The following is a 14,543-nucleotide window of genomic DNA, read 5'->3' on the forward strand; positions in this document are numbered from 1 at the left end:
ATTTCTATGTTACTTAATGAGAACAGAAGAATTTTCTACATCGTATGTAATGTTAAAAGAGGAAAGTTAAAAAGTGTCTTGTAATATATGCATTAGGTAAATGCAATAAAAGTTGCCGTGAATAATTGAAGAAAAAGATTATTTAAGTAGCATTATATATAAACTTATTACTGGACGTTATAATAAAAATATCTAAAATATTTAAAGACCATTCAGTATTCAGACCTAAAACCATTATGTCAGAAATGAAAGTGGCAACTTTTAAAATTTATTTACAACATAAAATATAATTGTGCTTTTAAACACCAAAGAAAAGTAATACCAAATATTTTATGTAAATATTTCTTTCTAAACTTTATTGCTTTATTTCCTATTCTTCTTTATAAATTTCAGGAATTAAAAATATTGTTGCGTGCGTACGGGTCCGTGGCAGTTTGAATGCACACATAATTGATGATAGCTTGATACAATTTATTTTATCAAAAGGAAAACTTCACAGTTATGGAGCTTCCTGCAAAAATATATGTACAGCTCTTCATAGTAACACAGAGAAAAATCAGTAATTACACGTCAAATTACTTAAAACGTTAAACACAACGCAATTGCAAAGCACATCTAATGAGCGAAGCTTACACGGAGATATCTAAATACTCCGGGTTCAACTCTGAACTAAAAACTACTGAGAGCAAATATCGCCCAGAAATCTTTAGTAAATTCCATTTCTCGAAATACTTGAAGCCATACACAGTTAAAGTTTCATCTAAGGGTGAGATATGGTTACAGTTGCATATAGTTTTTCAGTTACAGTACCAATTACAATTATGCAGAGACCTGACTCAAATGGTAGTCAAGTCCGTCGACTTTTGGCGACTTCTCGTCAAATGTGTCGACAAAAGCTAATTGCTAAAATCATTGCCAGCTTCGCGATTTCTAGCCAATTTAGCGAGATAGACATTGACTCAATGTTAAATAGACTTGCCCCTGTATTCGTATGTTTCCTGCAGAGTATCACTTCTTTAGAATTTCATGTTACGTTACACACAAAAAATATAATTTTACATATAATTTCAATAAAATTACTTATATATGTACAAATTTCGTTACAATATAAAAAGAGACCATTTTTCACTTAAAAATATGTCAGTAGTTTTAAGTAATTCCTCTGTACGATACCATTCGGTATACACCTTGTAGAGACATTAGGTATTTTTTGGAAGCAGGAGTCATGAAAAATGAGCAACGCCTGCACCAGGAATCGAACCACGGACTTCTGGAATACGCGTCCAGCGTACAGACCACTACACCACGAAGGCACGCTAAGAAGGCGGGAGAAATACCTTATATACGCCCCCTTTTAAAGGGCGACTGCGGTTTTTAGAGGACCCAATTACAAAATACTGGGTGTGGAGAATCATCATCCACCAGCCTTTTAGTTCGGGTGCCACTGTAGATATATTAGGTATTTTTGGGGAAGCTGCGGTCATGTGAAATGAGCAACGTCTTTTCCAGGAATAGAACCACGGACCTCTGGAATACACGCCCAGCGTGCAGACCACCATACTACGAGGGCGGGAGAAATACCGTATAACCTCAAGTCAGAATTACTTAAGGGATTGCTCAAATTAATCAGGAATATCACTCTAAAATTTAGAAGTACTACATAAAATTATAAGTATCAATACATATTCCTCACATTAATTGCTTTTTCTATACTCAATAATTGTGAACATTCCTTCTGGCAGTATATCCAGTTTATTTCAATTTCAAAAGCTTATAAACAGCACTCTGGCTGAAGATGGTCTCTTTGAAATTAAACTGTATGCTAGCGATCAGAATTTAATATTAAAATTTTAATATAGTTTACCCAAAACAGCTATAAACGCTTTGGAGTCTGAAACTTTTAAATTTATTGTAAACCATTCATCTACATATTTCAAAAATAAGAATGAGTCTTGAGCAAATGTAAAGTGAGCGTTTGTTCGTACTTCAGAAATGCATTCATAAATATAAATGATTTTATTTTCGTATACCGTTAGCAATGAAATTCAATAACATGAATACCACTCATCTTCTATTATGCATTCAAAGTGCTTGAGTTAAAATATTTTATTCTGAATTGCAAAAGTTTGCCAAGTTTGCCCAATAGAACTTGAATGATGAAAGCAAGTAGTTTCATTTATATGTTTGATAAAATAGTAAATTATACAGCGTAAGATTAGGGCATATCTACCGTTTTGTAGCAAAAGTGCAATAAAATGGTACAGACTATTTCTTAAGAGAAAAGCTTCAGATTTATACAATTTATGCTAACATTTTATTTTTTTTCAAATTTATTTCAGAATTCTGTTTCGATAAGAATGGTTCTCTTTCAACATCTGTTTGCTAATACTAACAATTGAATATGCCTTTTTTGACGATCAGAAGTAAGTGACATTTAAAATCGGAAAATCATAGTTTGGAGAAGATTTGAATAAATTTGTATCGATTTCGAGGTTGAGACACGGATTTCTCCTCTTCAGACAAAAAAAAAAAAAAAAAAAAAAAAAAAAATGCAATAAATGGGAAGATCGCAATGATTTTATACTGAAAGCAATGAACGGAGCGATATAAAAATAAACGTAGATCCATCTGTCAACAAAATTAATAATAAAATATGATAAGCTAAAATATTAATAACATGCTTAGCTAAGATTTTCAATATGTTAAGAAGAACTGAATTCAAATTACTCGCATTCACTAAAGAACACATATTTTATAAATCTGAAAACCTTCAAGAAAATCTAATTCACCAAATGCAGAAGCTCTATGGATAATTTTCGCAGAATAAATATCAAATTTATGATTAAGCTTTCAACAATGAATTGAAATTTCAACTATGCTTAGTTTCAAAATATGATCACAATTCCAAATTTAATCCATCCTAATTGGACATTGGGTCTGCGAAAATTGTCCGTAAAACGTTTGCACTTAGTGAAATGGATATCTTTGCATCTTTTTTCGAAATAAATCCATAGAGCTTCTCCCATCTGTTGCAGTTTTTTTTTTTTTTTTTTCTTTTTGTTGTTGTTGTTGTTGCTTTCTGAATAACAGTGTCCTATCTCATCACCTTCAATACTTTTTTTTCTAAAGGCAGATTGTGAACAATTACAAATGTAACCCAGTCCATTAATTTATACAAGGTCAGATGTGGTGGTCTCTTTATTATGGAGGCACCTAATAGGTGGGCCACCATCGCCTTTCCTATGAAGAAGCGGACAGTTACAACCATGCCTTCTCCGGGATTCGAACCCTGGCCCTTTGGTATCGCAGTCAGCTTCCCTGACCGCCAAACCGACTGGCCGGCCACACCTTCAATATCGATAGTTTTATTCAATAGAGACCAGACTGAGATTGCTGTTTTGCTTAAATTTTAGTTTAACGTTGGATAGTTTTGTAAAAATGTCTTCGTTTCTATGCAAGGAAACCTCTGTTCACCAGGTTCCTGTGCTTGCATAAAAAGGGGTCATTAACAGTGTTACTTTATCTAAAGAAGCCAAGTTCAGAAAGGGATTTATTCCCATTACTAAAATATACATTCAGAAATAAGCGTTCAAGGAATAAAATTGCGAAAGTTATTGGCTTTCTAGCTGCCAGAAATCAACAGCTACTTAAAGCAAATTAGCCGCCAAAAAGAATGCAACAGCAAAACAAAGCAATGAGATATAAATGCAATATTTCCACGTGCAACTCCACGGGAAAACGGAATGCGTAAAAGCTTTCAATGAAATCAGGATATAAGGTACTCATAAGTAGTGCAAGGGGCTAAGCTTATATATCTCTAAGCAACGAAAGACTAGTTGTGATTAACGAAAAATCATTTCATATTCAGCTCCACCAGCACAAGTACGCTAAAGTATTACTTATGCAACAGTGAAATATATACCTTTATATAATGCATTAGTCTGTTTAATGTGTAATCCACCTAACAGTGAAATGAACCACCTGCCTCAGACCTAACATAAGACGGGACACCTTAACCGGCAGTATACCTTGCGAATGTCAATTGTACCCAAAACAACATTAGCACCAGAATGCACTGTGGTTCCTAAGATGCGATGTTATCCTGAATAAGTTGAGAAAGGGAGCTTTTACCTACTTACTCAGGGTACGTAATAGATGGCCCCTGCATTCACACCTAACCTAATCAAATCTAAGCAAGTCTCCAGGTTTGGTAAGCAGCTTTCGTTTACCTTTTTTATGAACGTTATAGTTAGGACTCAGTGCATTTCGAAATTAAAACTGAGATAATTATAAGTCAGGAATCCTTAATCTAGTTGAATTGATAAACCAAATCCCTCCAATTATTTTACTACAACAGAGCTCTAAATAAATACTGCTGTAATTAAAATAATGTTCAATCAAACGCCCTGTTAGCAGGAGACTAAGGGAAATCAGTCTTGCATCCTAACTCTTGCCTCTGGATAATGTTAAAATCCGTGGAAATGATTTGTCTTCTTCAGCTTATGGTTTATATGATTACGGCAAAGCCTCGATGGCTATCTGCCTAAGGGGAGGGATGCCTTTGCCTTAGTGGAGTACGTTCTTAGGGAAATATCACGCTACACATGGGGAAAACCATCAAAACACTCATGCAAGCAGCCCGATCGCGAGATTCGAACCCGTCTGCAAGCTCAATTGAAGAGGTGCGTGTATTGTGTGTATTGAGAATACGGCAAAGCACACTAGGGCTACCTGCCTAAGGGGAGGGATGCCTTCGTGGAGGACGTTCTAAGGGAAACTGGCTCGTATACACGTTGCACATGGGGAAAACCACGAAAACGCCCATGCAGCCAGCCCGTTCGCGGGATTTGAACCTCGGACCGAACTACCAGTGTTCAGCGATTTTACCACTCGGCTGCTGGTGGGCCAATTGAAGAGGATTAAAGACAACAATAATAACATCGCTAAACTAAAGCTAGAATTTTCAGTTGTATTTTGGAGAAGGTAATTTATGATCACTAAAGCAATTACAATTCCACTCATTAATCTGTGCTAAATTTTATTAATAAATTACCCGAAGAAAAAGTGTTATCAAGTTTCTAAAGTAAGTCTTCAAAAGTAATATCCATTTGAAACTCGGAACTAAATAAATGCAAGGTATTTTGTTTCATGCAAATTTTGTTGGAAACTGTAACAATTCTGCATTTGAATGAAAGTAAATAAGGAATATTTGAAGACATAACGTTTATAGCAGAGCAAAATGAAATCCCTTTTTGGAATGCCAATGAAGCCGGAAAACAATTTACATGGAAATGAGTTTGGAATACATACTTTTTTCTTCCGGTCATAAAAAACCTTTTAAGATTTTATTCTTACAAAATTCAAAATTGCTTTCAATCAATGAAATTCCCATCGCGTGATTTGTATGGATTATTATCAACGAATTTCCGAAATTCTTCTGGAAATTACATGAGTTTGAAAGAGCTACTGAATGAATTCGTGACATTTTTAATGCAAAATTTAAAAGGGAATATCTGATAAAATGCGTTACATTAGGCTTTGACATGTTTGAAAAGTAAAACATAAAGCAAGAAAATAAACCATTATTTTTAGGGGAAACTGGAGTAAAATATTATTTTATTCTGCTTAGAAATAGTCGTACAAGGTACGTTTCTTTCTCCAATGCATATAAAATCTAAAACATAAGAGTAATATTTTTCTTTCTTTTTCATATGTTTTAGCGATTTAGCGCTAAGCGTTTTTTAAATTTCTGATCCGAAGTGCTGGAGAAGAGAGCTCTTCAGACTGTGATACTTGTTATTTTCTGAATCAAATGCCTTTAAAAAACAAGTTGCACTATCAGCAAAATAAATTGGTAGCCACACATTCTTTTGTCAGTTGCTTTTCAATGAGCATCGCTGAGCATGTGTAAAAATTTTCTTTTATTCTCAAAATTCTCCGAAATGAACTATAAATCTCATTTTTTCCTGATACATTGCTACTTATTGCTCTAGTAATATCAATAATACATGAAATTTTGATATTTTATTGATGGTAAACATTTTATTCTCACTGATCCGAAGCAAAATAATGAATATTTCTATTTGATTTCCATAAAAGTTAAAAATATTTATGTAAATAATGAAACGTTAGATATTTATAAAATGATTTTAATGAAACTAAAATGTTTGCCTTCTATTTACCAAAAAAAAAAAAAAAAAAAAAAAGTCTGAAAGCTTTTCAGATTTTACATTACGCCCAAAGGAGCTTTCTTTTAATTGTTTTCTATGTTACCTTTATATATTAAATAGCATGTTCTTCGCACTTAATAAAATTAAATGCAACAGAAATATCGCAAAATAATTAAAAAAGGGCATATGTTTAGAATTTCCGATACACAGTCTCGCGCGCTGCAGATAAAAATGTGTTTATTTTCCCAATACAGTGTTGCCATTCCTCACTTTGAAATCCTTGAGTTTTCTAATCAGAAATTCCTTAAAGGTTTACAAAATATGAAATAGATAATGAAACAAATTCCAAATTAGGGCTTCAAAATGCTCATATTCTGGCAGAGGATTACATTATTCAAAATTTATTGGCTCTATGTACAGGTTCAGGTGGAAATAGAGTGGGACACCCAATGTTTACTATAAGTAATGTAGGTACAGTCCTAATACACTTCAGTTTATTTTTAAAGTTAGTATTTAAAATAGTACATGATTGATATCATATCTATTAGATATAATTATAGTAGTTATAACAGGTATAATAATAGTAGGCCAACAGTTATAATTTATAATAGTTCATAATAGTTCCCTGAGATAAAGTTTATTATATGAATCCCTACCTTCTGTCTCTTCTTTTCCCTTTTTTTACTATATCATTATTATTGCATGAATTTGTTTTTAAGATAATTATTTAATTTTAGATGAATTGCAGCTTCAAAAATGAATTTTGGCATCTATTACGTTAGTGCTCACATAACGTTTTGCCTACTGAAGATAGATATTTGATTGTATTTTTCCATTTTTGTTGTTTGTTGTTGTTGCAAATGTTTGTTGTTAATTGCAAAACGAAGTAAGGCACTGATATTTGAATTAGGCAATTTAATATGAGTTGACTTTGAGTAATATAATGGAATGGATCACCTTTATTTCCACATGCACATTGCTCAGAGTTTGATTGATGTTTATTCTGAAGAGGTATGTGGGAAACGGCTCATGTGCAATTATAAAGCGGCTTATATAACGACTGACCATTTTACATGTATCATTTACATGAGGTGCTATTTGATGTAATTGTCTTCCTGTATTTATTGTTGTCCATTCTTCTTCCCACATGTGGAGGCTGATTTTATGTAGATATTTCTTGAGGTATGATTTCGGACGGGAGATTTTTCTTGAAGTATTATTGTTGGTAGTAGCTGATTTGGCTGCTGAATCGGCTTCTTCGTTACCAAGAACCTTCGTTATTACGTGAGCCTTTATCCAATAAATGTTTGGTGATATTTGAGGATATTGGATAATGTTATTAAAAATATCTTGATTTATTTCAGATGTATGTTTGAGATTTTGTAGATCTAGTATTGCTGACTGACTAACTGAGAAAATATCGATATTTTGTTATTTGCTATCGATTGAGTATTCTATTCCCATTCGAACTGCGTGTAGTTCTGCTTGGAAGATACTATTTTCCTTGGCGAGTCGATTTTGGAGAGTTATTTTCTGGGTTTGATATATTTGTATTATACATACATAGCCAACTCCTAAGTACAGTACAGTTGGCTGTAGATACAGGTGACAGGTGACAGCAGGGCCGGACACCCGGACGTCTTTCAAAGTACGGTAATCGGGTATAGTGGCTCTAGGTACAGTTGTTTTATCACAATGCAAGAAGTTGTTTTATCACATACATTTATGCAGATTCTTCATTATTTAATTTCTTTAAATAAAATGCAGCGTTCTAATATTTGTGGCAACAATTTGAAAAGAGAAACGCCATTTTATAGTGGACGACGCAAAGTGCCAAAACAAAGTTAATAGCCCTTCTGGGCAAATTTCCTATTTGGGCTAATAGTAATTTATTTTCACAAAGGTAATTTAATAATTTAAACATTGCAGAATCATTGAAGACTTTAAAGCTGCAAAATTTCATTCACTTCGTTTGACTCTGTATTGCTCTAGAGATTTGTTTCAAAAATTATGTTATTTTCATTAACTTACCACATTTCCAACCAATTTGAAAAATCATCTATGCTCTAATCAGCAATCGAATAACCTTTCTTTCAATGCTAGTGGGTTGAGTTAACTCTTAGCTCAACAAACGTCCCTACAGAGAGACATTCTATAAATTATTACATAGAAAAAGTCATTGTATATTATATTTCATAATCGACGCCCTCGGATGCCTCTACTCATCAGTATATGCAACTGTATAATCAGACGTCTTCGAGGCCTGTTCTGATTACTTAATCAATGACCGATGTTGATTATTGAAAGCGAAAATTGAAATTGCTTTATGTAACAGAACGCTTACTATAATATTCTATTCCAAGTACAATCGGTTTGCTTTAATAAGCCGTTCAATACTATTGTACATGCCGAAACAATGACTCGTAAGAAAGTCCCGAAGGATATACCATAATATATCCTCAACCTAATACAACTATTTGGTAGAGCTTTTCTTTTCCGCTGATGTCTATAAGCATGTGATGATTTAAATCGGCTGTACAAAGTGTAGTCTTTATTCACAAAATATGAAATTTAAATGTGCTTTGATCTGAATTGCTACAATTATTTCTATTTACGCAACTGCGGGCACGATTGTTCTCACTTTGTTTGACTCTAAATTACTTCTAACATCTTATTTAAAACGTTATATTATATTATATGTTTCAGTCATTGGATCAAATAACTGCATATTAATTATTATAAAAGTTTAAATTAAAAAGAATAGTCTCTTTAAAATAATATAGAGTTATAATAAATATTATTAATACGTCAATTTATATATTTCTAAGTTTAGATCCATTAGGTTTTCTTGACGCAGGAGATATGGAAAATGATCAGTGCCCGCGCCGGAACTCGAACCTGGACCTCACGCATACGAGCCGAATGTGCTAACCGTTACGCCACGAAGGCATGCTGGAAGGAGGAAGCAAATTATTCTCTCCCTTTTAAAGGACGACTGGGGATCGGGGAAGCCAATCGCCAAATCCTGGTGATGAAAGATCATCATCCACCACCTTTTAGTTTGAGCGCCACTTGTAGAAATTTACGTTATCTGAAATCAGAAGTCTTGAAAAATGATCGATGCTCTCGACTCGAGCCTGGACCTCTCAAATACGCGCCGAGTGAGCTGGCCGTTACACTACAAAGGCATGCCGAAACAGGGGAGAAAATCAGTTAAAATTTCTTATGTAATATTCGCCTTAATTTCTTTTACAGATTAACCATCCATGATTTGAATTCCTTGTATCTTTGGAAGACATGTGAATAATATATGATGGTTAAAGAAGGTAACTTAGCTAAATAAATGTGTTATGATTGATATAAGCTGAAGGAATAAAGAAATTGGTATTTTGAAAAGAATATTTGTGAATGACAGAATCGTACTTCATTCCTAAAGTAAAGTAATATTAAGAGCACAGATTCGAGCTTCTTCGTTGACTTGAGAGAGACGTTCCGCTACGTAGCCGCAAACAATTTTAATATGACACAAGTAGTATGAGAAAAATCTTAGGGATTAAATATGACCAAGCACATGGAGAATATTCATCTTTGCAACCTCACATATAACCAAAAGTAGCTAACTTTAGTACCTTTACCAATTTAAACTGGCCTTTGGGCCACTGGAAACACAATACATAAACTATGTTTAGCAAAAATTTAGGAAAATATTCTCAAATAAAAAACGTTCGGTTATTCAAATTTCTCGGGGAATTATTTTCAAAAACTTTTTTTGCGAATATAGTTCTAAGATGGTTACAAAAATAGAAATATGAACAAATTCACAAATTCGGTCAATATTTAATAAACTTCATTATTACTGGCCGAATTAGTCATAAGCCAAAGAAAACACACCATGAGCCCAGTACGGCATGTGGTCGAATAGTAAAACATCCCTGCAAATGGATATAACAATAGTATATAATGGAAATTACTTTAGCATTTTTACACCAACAACTGTTCAAAATTCCGTCCACCAGCAGCGATACATGTCCGTGGAGCGACTGGCGTGCATTGGCAAAGATGTCAGGTATTCACGCAGCAGCAGCCGATATTCGAACAATGAGATCATCAGCTGAGTCCAACTAAAGTCGCATAAACAAAACTCAGCTTAGTTTATGCACATAAACAATTGTTATGTCGCATAAACAAGACTCAGCTGATGATCTCATCTCAGTCATCTCTAGTCGCATAAATAAGACTCAGCTGATGATCTCATCTCAGTCATCTGGAATCGCATAAACAAGACTTCAGATGTTCCCAAAACCGTAATAGAGGTTCGAAAAATAGGCAGAGGGGGTGGAAAAGGGACAGGCCCACCACGGCCAATCCATAGCGCCCTAAAAAGAGCGTTTAGGCAATTGCAAATATCAGTGCTGAAGTCCAGTGGCTCCCCATCATGCTCAAACCATAATTGATTACGAATGGGGATCGGAACATCTTTTCCAGAAAAATTAGATAACGCTGGGCATTGAGCCTCTGCGACAATAGGTATGGGCCAGCCATAATTCACACTGATTCGTTGTTGTGACGCATGTGATCCCGTTGCGTTTGGACTCTCATTTCCCCATACATGAGAATTCTGCACATTTAAGACATCTCGGAGAAAACGTCACCTCATTTGTAAATATAACATCATGGTAGTAATAGTGATAGTAATAGTAGTAATAGATGAAATAGATGGTAATAATAATGGTTGACTATTAATCACCTTTCCTAAGTCTTTCACTTTTCAATTTACTATCTATTCACCTCCTTCTCTTCGCACTTACTTTAAATATCTTTTCTGCAATAAATTTGTAATACTCCTTTTCTTCTATTAATTGTAATAACTCCCTAATACTTCTTTTCTCATAACTATAAGATTATTCCTTAACTATAAGACTATTAATTAGAAGATTGTTAATATTTTTAATATTTCATCGAATATTTACTTTTAGCATATCTATAATATTACACGTAGTCTACCTTCTACATTTTTTTTTTAAATTTGCTTAATGTTTATTCTATATTTAGTGTTTTTCTCCTTCTTTTTCTGATTATTTCTAAATTATATATGTTTAAATTCTTTAAAATGTAAAAGGTTGTTATATAATTTGGTTATTCTTCAAAATTAATATATAAAAATCTGTAAACATCTTTTCAACGTATGTAACAATTCTTTAAATACTATGTTATGAAGATTATTGCAAACGTTGCCATCTATGTAAACACCACAAGACCTGAATGAGCTGATTCTGTATGTCATATGTATATTTGTACAACCATTGTAACTTTTTAAAATTTTATTTCAAATAAAAGCCGCTGATAGCGAATGGTAGATAGTTTCCATCAATAGAGCACAAAAGCTGAAAATCGAAATGATGGTGTAGTTGCTCTATTGATGGTCTCCTGGCTCCTGTCCGAGGCAGTCGTACAAGCAGAAACCATTATACCATAAACCTTCTGTTATTCGCGTCCTTTAAAGGCATTACCAGCTTTATTAAATATTATTGTTTCACTAAGGCATGCAATAGTACTAAAACTCAAATTCTTTTAATTAAGTAATACAATAGCGTAAACGTCCATAACAATTATTGATTAAATATATTAAGATTAAATCAGTTCTGTATATTATAAAATATTTCAATTCCGTGTATTATTAAATATGTTGAAATGATATAATTCGGATTGTTGAGAAACTACATAAAATCTTAACAAATTAATTACAGATTTTATGCAATTTCGAATGATGAAATCTTAAAAAATATCTTCATATCTGGCGGAAATGAAATTAAATTAAAGATCTTAAGTGGTTTGTAATAAAAATAACTTTGTAGGTCATACCATCAATCTGAAAAACTGCCGTAATATTTCTGCTATGAATTCGTCTGGAAACATTTTTTCAAAGTTTAAAAAATCATAACCCAAATTTAATTTCTCTAGATGTGCATCAAAATGTTTTAGTTGTTCTTGTCTTGTCCATGTATTTCATGGAAGAATGGTTGACAGGGCCTCAAGGAGGTTGGACTTCTACTTCCACTCCATTTATGAGGACGAGCACCCTGGTGGATGATCCAAATGTCTCCCACTCCTCTCCCCTATCAAGAAACCCCACGAGAGGACTTTCCGCTCGCCATATATTCAAAAAAGCCCCCATGCCGAAAGACACTATACTTTTAAAAACACCCATACTTTCTCTGGGATTCGATCTCGGGTCCTTCGGTACCTCAGCAGAGCCCCCCTAGCCATTGCCAGATAACAGAAAGGTGAATAATAAGTTAAAACGAAACATTTTTGAATATTCATAATAAATAATATATAGATTTGTGGAAAAACATATGAAACGCACAAAATATTCTAGTGTACACTAATGCAGACAAAGATGCAAATGAAGACTAACACACATACTTTAAGCTAACATAATCTATCAAACTATATAATATCAGACATAAAAAAGTAAATGTGTATATATATATATATATTTCTCAAAACAAATTAAGGCTTATAATTAAGGCACTTCAGAAACTCTATTTAAGGGAGTTAATCCAGTTAAAAATTCAGTAGTTAATTAACATTCTTAGGTAACAAAAGAAAATCTTACAAGTGTTTCAGTTTCAGGAATAAAGGGATGTCCTCTGGCGTAACAAATTAAAATCAACTAAAAATAGTGCCGAGGTTTAAGAAAAAGTTTACTTTCAGATTAAGGACATTTGTAGTAACAGAGGAACATGAACACTGAAGCTTAACAATTTAGGGCTGTAAAAATAGATTATGTGTTTGGAATTTACATCAAGTGGATTGGGATACTTACATTAGTACCTGGGCTACAGGACCCTACCACTAATCGATCAAAGACATTTAACTTCCTAATAAATTCTAATCGATAATACAGTATATTTCTAAACACGTTTGTGGAAATAATGGATATTTTTAATAATAAATTGACACGGATAAATTCCAAAATCAAATGCGTTGTGAGTAATTAAAAGATAAGGTAAAAACGATCGAGCTGGTGATTTAAGCTATAAATAAAGCCTTAATGAAACAACTAAAAGGGAACTTTTGGTTCTTTTAAAAGGCTAAATAAAATATCATACAGGAAATATAAACATGAACACTTTAAATAAGAAAATACTGAACCTGAGTGAATAAGCATGCAAATAGCAGAAAATCTAAGGTATGGAGTGATATATATATATATATATATGGTGACATAATATGGGTATTCAGAATAACCTTCGGCCTTTTACTGTAAACAGGGTTATTATAATCATAATCGCAGATCTTAATGGTAGAATTATTAATTTCCCCCGGCTGTCACGAAACATACCAGATAGATGGTAATAATGTGTCCTTAATTGTGCTATTAGATTTGGAAATCTGTACACTACTGTCGCAATATAGCAACATTCAGCAGGCAAAGGGAAATATTTGGCCATATTGTTACTCAGAAAAGTCTTCAAAATATATTAATCGTTCAACAAGATTAAGAAAATTAACTATATTTCTGACTGTTCCATGATATCATCTTCCTATCACGGGATAGAAATCCCATATATTCTAATATAAAGCATTTTAGATTTCATAGTGAAAAAAGGACACATACCGAATGATAATTTTTCAAAAACTGAACTTTAAAAGGAAACATTTTTTTTTTTTTTTTTTTTTTTTTTTTTTTTCAGGAAAATTATCTGATAATACTATGAAGTCGATATCTACGAGATAAATGCTGTACATAAATCCACAAAAACTACCACAGGGCTTAAAATAAAAATTTTAATGAATTTCTTAGACTAGAATAAATTATACTAAAGCTCGTTTTGCAAAATATATGTGCAATTTTGAAAATTATTTTTTGATATTTGGGGTTCATTTTTTAACACATTTCTGCTGAAAATAATAAAAGAAATAATAAACATTATAATAGTCTATATACATGCAGTATTTGATTGAATGCAATATGGAACTAGTAAGAATACTTATAGAATTTAGAATTTTGTAATGCTGTATTTGGTGAATCGATACCTGATCTGATAAAATAACATAATTTGTTGCTTTTGGTATTCTGCATACAGAATAGCTTTAAATATTAGCTTTACATAAATAATTGGTTTACACTTCGATTTAAAAATCTTTCGCCAGCACTTTTTAAACAGAAGCTTTTTTTATAAATGAACGAAACATGCATTGGTACAGTTATATAACAAAGATGTACAGTTATATAACATATAATATATATATATACATATGTACAGATATATAACATTTGTACAGTTATATTTCAATTGTATAACAAAGAAAGAGACATAATTTAATATCACATATATTGCAATTTAAAAATCGAGAGTAAATATA

The 14,543-nt window shown here is 32.8% G+C and overlaps 1 protein-coding gene across 3 annotated transcripts in view; it reads right to left on the minus strand.

Moving 5' to 3' along the window:
• LOC118186109 (glutamate receptor ionotropic, kainate 2-like) overlaps positions 1-14,543 on the minus strand; it is a 550,727-nt gene that overhangs the window by 245,526 nt on the left and 290,658 nt on the right. The gene's annotated exons all lie outside the window — the stretch shown is intronic.

This window comes from Stegodyphus dumicola, chromosome 2, assembly GCF_044657685.1.
Source record: "Stegodyphus dumicola isolate Sdum_Otavi_A_Nest chromosome 2, ASM4465768v1".
NCBI lineage: Eukaryota > Metazoa > Arthropoda > Arachnida > Araneae > Eresidae > Stegodyphus > Stegodyphus dumicola.